Below are 13,289 nucleotides of genomic sequence, written 5' to 3'. Positions count from 1 at the left end.
CATCTCTCCCATCCCCACTCCCCAGAGACACCAGTGCTGACCAACTGGAGACCGCTGCTCAGAGGTCAGGGTCCCAGACAAGTGAGGGTCCTTCTGTGAGTTCCTAGGCTTTAGTAATCCTAACCTCTTCTTGTTCCCCCTGCCCCAGCGTGGTGGCTGCAGTTGCTACCTCCCTGACACATTAGAGTTCTCTTTTTGCTTCTCAACTATCTACTTCACATCACTAGGCCTGGTGAACTCTTTATGTTAAATTCTCTCTGTTCAAATAGTGTGGTTTCTGTCCCCTGATTAGACCCTGGCAGATACGGGTGGCTACTGCAGCACCACGGCAGACAGGGGGAAGGTAGCAGAAAAAATAGAGAACTATAGCTTTTTCCTGAAGTTTCGATTCCAACTTGATTACTCCATAATTGATTTGTTCTTTAAGATTAAGAGGAAAGGGCCTGTCTTCTTTTTAATTGGTAGAAACTAAGACCATAAAAGGAACCTAATAAATATTTATTGAATAAATTTAAATGGGCTTTATAAGAGTGTAAAGGGTCTCAAGGGACATCTTTATAATTTCTAATTTATTCTACCATCTTGAAATAGAATATATGCCTATATACGTTCAGTAAGAGGTATATCTAGAATTCAAAGCCTTAAAAGATATAATGGCCTAGTTAACTGTGCTTAAAAAAAAAAAGATATGATCAAATAATTTTAATTCAGGATTTTGTAAAACACCCTTTAATCCCACTGGTTGATATGAGGCACAAGTTATTTTACCCAGCTTGATAACAGATTCATTTCAAAGACTATTTCCTCGGCAGAAATGAAACACACAGCTGTTGTTTGATTTAGGGTACAACTTTAAATGCCTTGGGAGAATAAGATCCGTGAGCTTTCATTTATCTGGGTTATGAAAAAGCAGACTTATATCCCCAATGCTATTAATAAAATATTTAAACTGTGTGATGCATCTATGAAAATGTTAATTATTCTTCAAAGACTATAACTTTTATTAAATTTTTAATTCAATTTAATTTAAAATTGCAATGATGTCTTTTAATGTTTGTGTCATTGTACTAATCAAGGCTATCAATTCACAAAATCACTACTCTATGTCAAGTTAGCCGATTTTCTTTCTTTGAAACATATATGAATTTTAAAAAAAAAATTTTTTTAAGTTGGCTCCACACCCAGCATGGAGCCCAACATGGGGCTTGAACTCACAACCCTAAGATCAAGGCCTGAGTTAAGATCAAGTCAGACATTTAACCAACTGAGCCACCCAGGCACCCTGAATTTTCTTTTAGAAAATTAGTCTATTAGATTCTGGCTCATCTTCTCACATTATTATTGCAAGTCACATCATTTTCCTTTCTCAGTTGCCAAGTCCTATCAATTTTCCCTTTCCAGTTCTTTCACGTCCATACTCTTCTATCAGTTTCCACTTGCACTGCCCTGGTTGGCCTTTGTTACCTCTTACTTGGACTATTATAGTAGCCTCCTAAATAGGGTTGTCAGATTTAATAAATAAAGATACAAGACACCCAATTAAATATGAATTTCAGATAAACTACAAATACTTTTTTACTATGTCCCATATATTTCCCAAATCTTGCATGGGACACACTTATACTTTAAATATATTTGTTGCTTATCTGAAATTTAAGTTTAATTGGGCATCCTGTATTTTTTCTGGCAATCCTACACCGAACTCATGTTTTTATCCTCTGCTTGTCTGAATCTCCCCCTTAAATATTTCTACCTATATCTAAAAAATATACTTCTGATCATATCATACCATCATTTCATTTTTCAGGCAAAAGGAATTCATTGATGATTTTAAAATACAAGCACCCTACCCTAGCATTCCAGGTTATAACAATATCCTCTTAAAATCACATTTTGGTATTTTAACTTAATTTTTCTCAGTTGGATTTACACTATTCACTGACCCCATAACTCCATGTTTTCCTGTCCCCTTATCTTGTCGTATAGTCCAACTTCTAGAATACTTTTTTATCCTTAAAGTTTCATATCAGAAACAAAGAGTAATAATACCTATACAGAAAGCACTGAATAAATGTTTTTTTAGATTGTAATTGTATAATAATTCAAAAAAAGAAAGTGGATGAGATTTTTCAAAAGTAGAGCAAAATATTGATCCAATTCTCATTGCTCATTTGCTATTTTGTTTTTTTTTTTTTTTTTTTTTAAATATTTTATTTATTTATTTGACAGAGACAGAGACAGCCAGCGAGAGAGGGAACACAAGCAGGGGGAGTGGGAGAGGAAGAAGCAGGCTCACAGCGGAGGAGCCCGATGTGGGACTCGATCCCATAACGCCGGGATCACGCCCTGAGCTGAAGGCAGCCGCCTAACCGCTGTGCCACCCAGGCGCCCCTCATTTGCTATTTTGAATCCAAAAGCTCCAAACTGGAGAAAGATAAAATTATTCTATAATAAATATAAAAGTTATTACAGAAACTAACTCACAATGCTAAATCCTTGACACATGAGAAATCAATTAGAGCTGTCTAGAATGGAAAAACTTAAAAATGCACCACATGAACCTATATGTTAGTGAAATGAAAGCACCCCACCCATACCCATGTTGCTCCAAAAACAAACTGAAGTTGTTTTTCTACTTTCTATCCTTGAATCTTAATTTGTCCTTTCTATTTATATTGTGGAGCCATTCTGAAATTCTGAGAATTTGTCCTTTATTCCAAAATTTGGGCATTTAGCTCGAACTCAGATTAAATACATATTTTAATTTTCCAGGTGTGCTAAGAACAATAAATAAAACCTCAAATATCCCAAGTAAATTTTGTTGTAAGTTTATACACACACCAAAAAAAGCCATCATGATCCCAGCTTTTATATTACATTTCAATGGGTTGTAGTACTAAGCAGGGCAGGTATGAGTTAATATTTTTTTAAAGATTTTATTTATTTATTCGAGAGACAGAGAGTGCGCACAGAGGGTGAGGGAGAAGCAGACCCTTGATGAGCAGGGAGCCGAATGTGGGGCTGGATCCCAGGACCCTGGGATCATGACCTGAGCCAAAATCAAGTCAGATGCTTAATCGACTAACCCACCCAGGTGACCCTAGAAGTTAATATTCTTAATGGTCTTTTTTAAACACTAGTAGCAACAGTGCTTGCATTATGCTTTTTTCCCCCCTTAAATATCACCTTACATGGAAACTTAACCTGAGAAAAGAGATTGGCTTCTGAGAAATGACATAAAGCAACTTACAGTATCTGAGTTCAGTGACTCAAGATGGTGAAGTAGAGACAACCTACTTCTCCCTGGTCTCTCATTTTGCCAGTTTACACATTTCCAAGTACTCTACATAGACATTTTCCAACCTGGTTCCTTCTACAATCTTCTGAAAATAGCTTTCCCACTTTGAGAATAAATTGCTTTCCTGTTAAGAATACCAGATGCTAATCCTAATGGAATCCTGGCCTCCTTGAAGTGCTCCGAGAGAATGAAGCATGGACATGGCTGGGGGTGTGACCTCAAACAACTGGGAAATGACTCCGGTTCTCACAGTCCCCACAATAATGAATGGATGAGCCAGCACCTTCCCCTCCTAGTGTTGCTGAGTGGGCCTCCAGGAAGTGAAACGTCTCCACCAACACCAAACCCCAAACCAATGAGAGGAACAGCATTTCGGGCCTTAATCATACCCCACTCAGCTCTATGGAAACATGACTGCTGGCTTGCAAAGAAGCCAGCAATAACACTTCCTCTACTGGTTCAGGCAAGAGCTGAGAGACACCTTGAGAGGTTCCTGGGTTCATGCTTCCCTACCTAGAACTCCATCTTATTTACCAAGTATTTTGGAGGACTGCACTTTTGGATGGGAAAGGCGAAGAGAGCAAAGATCAGAACTATGAGCTCCATCATTTCCATCACTGTCTCCGGCATGAACACTGTGCCTGGCTCACAGTAAGAGCTCAGCCAGTAGGTGCTGGAGCTGGCTCCCACCTTCCCAGGAGACCCGGCTGTTAGCATTGCTTCACAGCTCCCTGATGAGTGACACCATGTTGGTAGTTCAAAATTAGCCATCGTGGGAGTATGTACACCATGGAAATTGCAAATGCTTCAAGTCCTTCCCCTCTCCTCCCCCAGAGAGCCAGTTGTTAAACATTTATCAGCCCACCACTGGGCTCAGTTAGTGTTTATTGTTGAAAGTTATGGAACACTTATTATATTTCAAATGCCATCTCACTTGATCATCCCATGTTAAAGGTGGAAATAATAAGCAGATAAGAGTGTAAAGTAGCTAGGACATCTGTCATCCTTTGAGTGCCAGTGTTCACTATCATTGCCTTCATTTTGCTATATAGGTGAAGAAGCTGTGGCTCATGTGATTAAGTAGATTGTCCAAGGTCATCCAGCCAATATGGGGTATATCTGGAACTTGAACCAAAGCTGGCTGAAACAAAAGCTTCTGTGCTCTCTGTCACACACCACTGCCTGATCAGGGAAAACCCCAACAGGGCATTGAACTACAGTCTATAGAGATTTTACATGAATAATAAGAAAGTTAAGCTTTGGTCAGCTTAGTTGTTGGAAGCAATACTGCCTTGCCCTTAGAACCTGACCCATCTCAGGGGACCCCTACATTTTAAAATGCCTTCCTTGAGTTCCCTTCCAATAGCTGGGAACACCCAGAATCAGTAGCTCCAGGCAGGAGCCCAAACAGGGAACTTTGTTGACCCCAGTTCCTGTTTCTCCCTTTGGGGATGTTCACCAACCTACTGACATAGGACCTGGACCACATGACACAAAGGGCTCTGGGAACGTGCCCATGTGGTAGTCCTCGGCCCCATGGCCAGGCCTCCCTCCAAGAGGGCAGCCTGCCAAATGGATCATTCTTGCTGGCTGGTGTGGAGTATTTCTTTCATGGGTTCATGCAACCCTGGGCCCCTAGAATGGGGGGATGAGTTCATTGCTTTAGGACTACTAGCAATCCTTGTGTTAAGGCAGAAAGATGGCCCCAAAGATATTCACACTCCAGTCCCTGGAACCTCTAAATTTGTTGTGTTACATGGCAAAAGGGACTACGCAGACGTAATTAAGGTACAGACTTTAGACAGGGAAATTTGCCTATATTATCTAAGTGGGCCCAATCTAATCACATGAGCCCTTAAAAGCAGATAACTTCCTCCATCTGAAAGCAGTAGAGAAATGAAGCAGAAGTAAAAATCAGGGAGATTCAAAGCACGAGAAGGACTCAACCTGCTGTTGTTGGCTTTGAAAATGGGTGAAAGAAGGGGCACGTGGGTGGCACAGTCTGTTTATCACTGGACTCTTGGTTTTAGCTCAGGTCATGATCTCAGTGTCCTGGGATTGAGCCCTGTGTCAGGCTCCACACTTAGCATGGAGTCTGCCTGAGATTCTTTCTCCCTCACCCTCTTCCCCTCCTGCTCGTGCTCTCTCAAAGGATAAAAGAAGGCCATGAGCCGAGGAATGTGGGTAGCCCCTAGACGCACAGAATGACACCTGGCCAACAGCCAGCAAGGAAATGGAACTTCATTCCTATAGTCACATGCAACTGACTTTTGTCAGCAATCTGAATGAGCTTATAAACAGATTCATCCCAGAGGCTCCAGAAAGGAATATGGCCCTGCCCACACCTTGACTTTGGCCTTGGAAATCTGGAACGCAACCAGCTGAGCCATGTGTGCCCAGATTTCTGACACATATGACTGTAAGATAATAGAGGAGTGTTAAGTTGCTAAATACGTGCTAAGTTGTTATGGCAGCAATAGAGAAAGAACACTACCACCACCAGCTGACCCTAGAGTTGGAGCCACATATGCACAAGCTCTGTCCGTGTTCTGAAAGCACTGAGGGAAGTGGGAGTGGAAGCAGGTGTGCTTTATCCTGTACAACCCCACCACTCTTGCTCCCACCACCAAACGGCTCTTCCAAGTGATATCTTCCCTGCTTCCAATTGGCCTGGTGATGTCACGCTTTCCTGGGTCAGTGTCAAGCTGTGCCTGACATGGGACACACATTCCTTACATAAATGAAACCACTCTTCTCAATCTGCCCATGAGAACTTTCCCTCTCCTCCCAGTTTGCACAGTGTGTGGAAGACAGATGCACTCATCACTGAATATCACATTCTAGGAATGCAATGATAATGACCTAAAAAGTTCAAAAGTTCAAAAGAGGGTGTGATTGGAAGACATGCTGTTCTACCTCATTCTATAAAATTCTGACCAAAACCAAAACCCTTTAAGCTCTCTGGGCCTCAGTTTTCTTATTTCTCAAGTAGGGGAAAGAATTAGATCTGCTTCATAAAATAGGGTTGTTAGAGGGATTATTAAATGAGGTAATAAATGTAAGAAATAATAAATATAACACTTAGTATGTTATAGGGTTTTAGTAAATGGTTATAGACTGAATTAAATAAGTGGCTAATTAATTAAACAATGATGTAAGTTAAATATCTAAAATGAGTAATTTTCTTCTACTTCTTTCTTCTACCTTCTACCTCTCCCTTGATCAAGACTTGCTATTGTCAGTGGGAAGGTGGAAATCATGTTAGAACACTTCCCAATCCATTTGCTGCAACAATGTTGGCCTATATTGAACCGTCTGAAGTAACTGGACCAACATCAGCAGGGTCTCGGCAGGGAGGGTGCTCTCTGGAGAGTAAAATGGCTCGTCCAACACCATTCGGGACGCTCCATTCCCTGGCTTCTCACTCTTCCCGTCACATCTCTCTCTCCTTTTCTCACCATTATGCCACATGCCCTGCACTCTAAGACTGCACCTCTCAGAGGTAAGAGTGTAAAAGTGAACTGAAACGAACTGAAAATCTTCAATGCCAAAGCGACACAGTACAAGTCAAGTGAGATATGACACCTTTTTTTCCCTCTAAGTAAAAATGGCCCATTTGACTCTATTTCTGATTTTTTATAAAATCCAAGGAGAAGTTGCCTCAATTGAGTTAAGGAAAACCAGATTATCCCCACAGGGATTTTAAGGACTGAAGCTCTCCAATTTAGAAGTTTCTAGAATCATAACTCCCACGTACAAATTAGAGGTTTCCATGAATGGAAAACACCTGTAACCCATTCCAATCCAATACCATGGCACACCAATAATGTAGGGCTCAAAAAAGGGAAAAAGAAAAAGTAAAACTCCCTTAAAGAAAATATTTAGATGAAGCTGAAAGGTCCTGGTATAGCAAACTTTAAACAATTAGATTTGAAATCGTTCTTCCAGTAAGCAGCAAAGGTAAGGAATAAACTGCTATCTCCCTGCTGTCATGGTTACTATTGGCAGGTATTGTTTTGTTTTGTTTTTTAATAATCTGTGTAGAGCAGGGTTTTTATCCTCCTTCAGGGTGGTGGGGGAGGGTAGTATAGTTTAATTTAGTTCGTATCATGGACAGTTGTCATTTCTTCTGGCTGCCTACCGTTTGAATGTGCTGCCTGTATTTGAAGAGTTGCCTTTCTTACGAGTTTCATGGGAGGCAGGGCCCATTTGCTACTCTAACAACGGAAACGCCAGCTGCAGCCTTTCCAGGCATCTGTTCAGGTAGTCACGGATCTAGCATCCACCCATCAGAAACAACCGCTCTGGAGTGTGAATCAGGTGCTTAGTGACATGAAGAAGCAGTATGGGTAGGAGAAGAAAGGGAAGAAGAAAGGGGGGGTAAACAGAAGGGGGAATGAACCATGAGAGACTATAGACTCTGGGAAACAAACTGAGGGCTTCAGAGGGGAGGGGGGTGGGGGAATGGGATAGGCCGGTGATGGGTAGTAAGGAGGGCACGTATTGCATGGTGCACTGGGTGTTATACGCAACTAATGAATCATGGAACTTTACATCAAAAACTAGGGATGTACTGTATGGTGACTAACATAATATAATAAAAAATTATTATCAAAAAAAAAAAAAAAGAAGCAGTAACTCGGAGACCCTCTCTGGAGGTGGGGCCGCTTGCAGCAGGATGATGTTTCCATGGCAGCGGTTTCCAGGGCAGCCGCTGTGCAGGCGACAGAGTTCAGCTCCTGGCCAGGGCAGGGGCAATGGCGGCCTCCCCAGAGCCCATGTAATGGCCACTGCAGCTCCACACCTAGCTCTCCCACTCCGCCAGGAACCCTACCAGCCACCCGATGCCATTTTAACCAGTGAGGTAAAATCAGCTGGTGTCTATATGGCTTACAACCAAGACAGAATCTCTGACAGACCGAGCGCTGAAGGGGAAAATAAAGATTCAGAAAGCTGGAGCTGGGCTGCCCCACCTCTGGGGAGTCTTGGGCCTGAAGTGATCTCTCCTCTTCAGACCCACCACCAGGGAGCTGGCCGCCTGTGGGGGGGCTTTTAATCTCAGCCCACAGAGCTACATGTTCAGCGGAGCATGAAAGGAAAGAGATCAAAGCAATGAACCGTACTGTGTTGCACGGGGAGCTGTCAAGAGACAGGAAGCAATAGGCACCCATGAACTGTGAATATTTAAAACCACAAATTAAAAATCTGTGCTCCCTTGGGTCTTCTTGCATCTGTTTTAAATAAGGCTCCCAATTCTGTTAAGGTAACTCCAGAGGTATTCAAATAAGTGGTTCAGACTATTTTCTTTAAAAAAAAAAAAAAATGAATTCAACAAAATTTTAGCAAGGATGTATTCTACATAGAGTACCAAATGAGGTTTGTCAAGGATTCAGAAATAAATCGGATTGTAGGCTTTAACATCTCTACATTTACAGAAATACCATGTTAGACGCTCATACAGCACTCCAGTTAATTCCAAGTGCTACATCCTTTGGATACTTCCTATAATAAATACGTTTCATTAGCAAAATAATCTTGTTTTTAAAAAATGTTTCTAAAATGCATGAAAAGAGTTTATTCTCCTACATAGATAAAATATATTTATGCACTCTTGTATACACTTACACAATCCCACAGACGCGCTTGGGAAAATCCAGTAGTCTGGATATAGAAAAATCTTCATCTGGCCCATAGATTGCAAACTTTCACGAACAGATACATGTTGGACATTATAGTATAATATGGAATATATTTGATCTTTACCCCCAGTTCCTGACACAGAGCTTCTAAAACCCTTGGAATTTCCTGAGTAATAGAAGTGTCTTTTGTTATTCATAATGACCCCCTTTCAATGAGTTTATGCTAATAAAGTGACTTAAGATAAGACCCTTAGCCAGCCTCAGGATGGAGCGCCTCACCAAAAAGAGGAAGTGATCAGTGGGTTGAAACATTCAGCCCCACCCACTGACCTTGATGGAAAGGAGAGAAGAACTGGAAATTGGGTTATAAAAACTCTTTTTTTAAGATTTATTTATTTATTTTAGAGAGTGGTGGTGGGCAGAGGGAGAGAGAGTCTTAAGCGGACTCCATGCTGAGCCCAACTCAGGGCTCAATCTCATGACCCTCAGATCACAACCTGAGCCAGAAGCAAGAAACAGAGGCTTAACCAACTGCGCCACCCAGGCACCCCCAGGTTATAAAAACTCTGGAACAAGAAGATTGGGAGAACTTGTGGGTTGGTAAATACATCGAAGTGCTGGGAAAATTGAGCGCCCCAAGAGGGCATGGAATCCATGCCACACACACCCCTCATAACTTGCCATATGTATCTCTTCCATTTTGCTATTTCTTGGTTGTATCCTTTATAATAAACCAGTAAACGTAGGTAAAGTTTTCCTGAGTTCCGTGAGCCATTCTTGCAAACTGCCAAACCTCAGGAGTGTGGTCATGAGAACTCCTGATGTATAGCTGGTTGGTCAGTAGTACAGGTGACCTGGCATTCGCAACGGGTGTCTGATGTGAGGGCAGACCGTTAACCTGCTGGATCCGATGCTAACTCCAGGTAGATAACGTCAGAATTGAGTTGAATTGTTGGACACCCAGGTGTTGTCAGAGAATTGGTTGATGTCAGAGAAAATACCCCAGAGACATCCATGACCTCACCCTGAGAAAGACTCAGTCACTAGGGCCTTAAGAGACATGGCCTATAAATACCCCAGCAGAGGAATGTCTTCTTTTCCAGGATCTAGTTTATTCTGCTGTTCCTTCGTCAGTGAAAAAAGTTAAATGCAAACTCACCCAGAAGCCACAGACAGATAAATCATAGTCTAGTTCTTGAGAGCGAGGAAATGATTTCATCTGCTTGGGCTGCCATAACAGAATGCCATAGGCTGGGTGCCTTACACAACAGAAAATTATTTTCTCACAGTCTTGGGGACAGGAAGAGTTGGTATCTGCTGACGGCTCTCTTCTTGGGTTGCAGACAGCCACCTTCTTACCAAGTCCTCACATGTGTTTCCTCTGTGCACAAGCAGAAAGCTATGGACGTAATGTTTCCAATTCTTCCCTGCACTCTGGGAAATGGCTTTTCTCAATTCGTTGACAGAGAAAAGTTCTCTCTCCCTTCCTGAGTCTGGTGGTCTTGTCATGCTCCAGTTAGAGGCCTTTCTGCATGGTCACTAACCTACTCCACCCTTGGGAGCAGGAGTAAAAACAGCTCCACCCCCCCCCAACTTCTCCCTACAGGATCAGAAAACAGGGGCCTGCCGCATTGCTGTGCTGGGAAAATGGCACCCACAACATTCTCTCCCCCATCCCTACCATGAGTTAGTGATTGGGTTCATTCGGTTATCTTTTGCTTGGTTTCTAAAATAAACCTCCAGAGAAAACTTAATAACGGAACATGTACAAGTTCGCTGCTGTTCTTCCCTCCTGATCCCTCCAGGTCCCTCTTATTGGAGAACGGGGATACAGACAGGGCGTCCCACCTGCAATACAGAAGACAAATGTTGGACCTGTAACCCTACAAGTGTGATGTAAGTTCCAAAGGAGAAGTAGGAACGCAGTGTGAGGCAGGTGCAAGGGGACCAGGCAAGGCCTCCTTCAGGAAGTGACTGGTAAGCTGAAATCTACGGAATGAAGAAGACTCACCAGGATAAGGAATGTTTCAAGCAGAAGAGGCAGCAGCTGCAAAAGCCTCTAGTGATAGAGAACATGGTGCTTTCCAGAAACTAAAAGAGACCACCAGCATGGTCGGACCAGGGACAGGGCGAGGGAGCTTAGCACAGAAACAAACATGGAGACTGAGTGGAAAAAAGCTTCATATGAGACAACCTCATGAGAAACCAGTTTCTCTTTCTATGGGAGGCCCTCTTGAACTGCAGACACAGAAGACAGGTGGCCTTCTCCTCTTTTCCTGTGACTCTCACTTCCTCTAAAATCCAGAACCCACCTCATCCCCTCCAGACAGTCCTCCTGATTTCCCTTCACAGAATCTGAGGGTTCCTTTGTCCTAAGCAGCAGCCTTCCCTATGCCATTTGGCACTAAGAATAAAACATGGGACAATAGAAAGCAGAAATGGCTCCGACTCCTGGCGAAGCCCCTTTTCCAGTAAACTGTGGGAAGATGCAAGCCTCACAGGATTTTTAAAAATGTCGTCTTAGTCATTTAATGTAAAGGAAAGGACTCCCTAGCTATTAGAAACGTATCACTAAATGGAATCCAAGCATCCAGGTCCTTCTTCTTGCAAGTCTGCATCTCAAGGCAAAATTTTCCCTGGTTACAAAGAGAGGATTCTTGATAGTCACAAAAGGTATCGAATCTACCCAAAACAAAACAAGTAAACCAAAACATGAAAAAAGGCTTTCACAAAAATAAAACCAACCACGTTGTATCTGAAGGTATCACAGCAGCTTGCGGTCCTCAAATTGCAAGGAAACATACTGACCCATAGATGGCGCAAGGTGACTGCTAAATAAATACCTAGTTCCACATGACATCATAGAATCGGTCCGTTCTGGTAACCAGGCTGCCTCAAGGCTGGACAGCCTCCAGTCCATCCCCCACCTTGGCTACAACCACGGACAGACTGTGTCGCTTCTTTCTCTATCCCGTTGGAGAATCATGGAGAAAGACTCAGATTTCACCATTTTCTTCAAGAACTCTTTCTTGTACTTTAATTTCAACGCTGTATAGAAATTAGCCCAAATTCCTCAGACTCTGGTGCCCTTCATCCTACCCACATCCCCAGTGGGCAGATACTAACCTGGTCCACTACACAGAAACTCCAGCTCTTCCTCATGTCTGTGCCTGGCCTCGAACCTCCTCCATGTTTTCCACAACCTCCCTTGGGATTATGCCTAGCCTGGTCACAAACACCAAATCCATCTGGACAATGACAGTTGTAGCTGAAGGGCTACTTTATGTTGTTAATTTAAGTGTTTGTATTTGTTTAGTGATAATAATTTATAAAGTCCTATCTTTGCCTCAGTAAATCTTCACAATGATGCAATGAAAATAGTTGTCTTCGGTTTGGAGGTGAGAAACAAATCTAAGAGGCCAAGGGGCGCCTGGGTGACACAGTCAGTTGAGTGTCCGGCTCTTGATTTAGGCTCAGGTCATGGTCTCAGGGTCCTGGGATGGAGCCCACATCAGGCTCCGCGCTCAGCAGGGAGTCTGCTTGAGATTCTTTCTCTCCTTCTCCCTCTGTCCCTCCCCACCACCACGCCCCTCTCTCTCAAATAAATTAATTAGTTTAAAAAACATGTAAGAGGCCAAGTGGTTAGCATTCTCCAGGCTTGTAAGATCAAACCAAAGGTAATGAAAAGTGACTTTTTCAACCCATCTGGGTGTGTCTCTCCATGCTTTGTTCATGTGTGTCCTCCTAATTTTGTTCTTTTTTTTTTTTTTTCCAGTTACCAGCACTATAAATACTGATCCACAGTTAGTTTGCTGTTAACTATTATGGTTTATAGAATTTACCCTTACTGGGTATAATCATAATGTCAGTACTGCTAACACTACCCCCACTTACAGAGCCTTTCCAGAGTTCAGGCATCTTTCTAAAGCACTTCTTAATTGTGTTAACTCAGGTGACCCTCACAACAATCGTATGACAAGTAAAGTACTATTACGAATCCTTGATTTATAGATGAGGAGGCTGAGGCACAGAGAAATTAAATAATTTCCATGAAGGGCTGTCTGGGTGGCTCAGTCATTAAGCATCTGCCTTCGGCTCAGGGCATGATCCTGGCGTTCCGGGATCGAGCCCCACATCAGGCTCCTCTGCTGGGAGCCTGCTTCTTCCTCTCCCACTCCCCCTGCTTGTGTTCCCTCTCTCGCTGGCTGTCTCTCTCTGTCAAATAAATAAATAAAATCTTTAAAAAAAATTAATTTCCATGAAGATCACACAACAAATAGATTGTAGAGCTGGGATCTGAACACAAGCCATCTAACTTCGGGGCCATATTGTTACCCACTCTACTAGTGCAC

The sequence above is a fragment of the Ursus arctos genome, unplaced genomic scaffold (genome assembly GCF_023065955.2).
Source record: "Ursus arctos isolate Adak ecotype North America unplaced genomic scaffold, UrsArc2.0 scaffold_1, whole genome shotgun sequence".
Lineage (NCBI taxonomy): Eukaryota > Metazoa > Chordata > Mammalia > Carnivora > Ursidae > Ursus > Ursus arctos.
Note: the sequence above shows the minus strand (reverse complement) of the source record.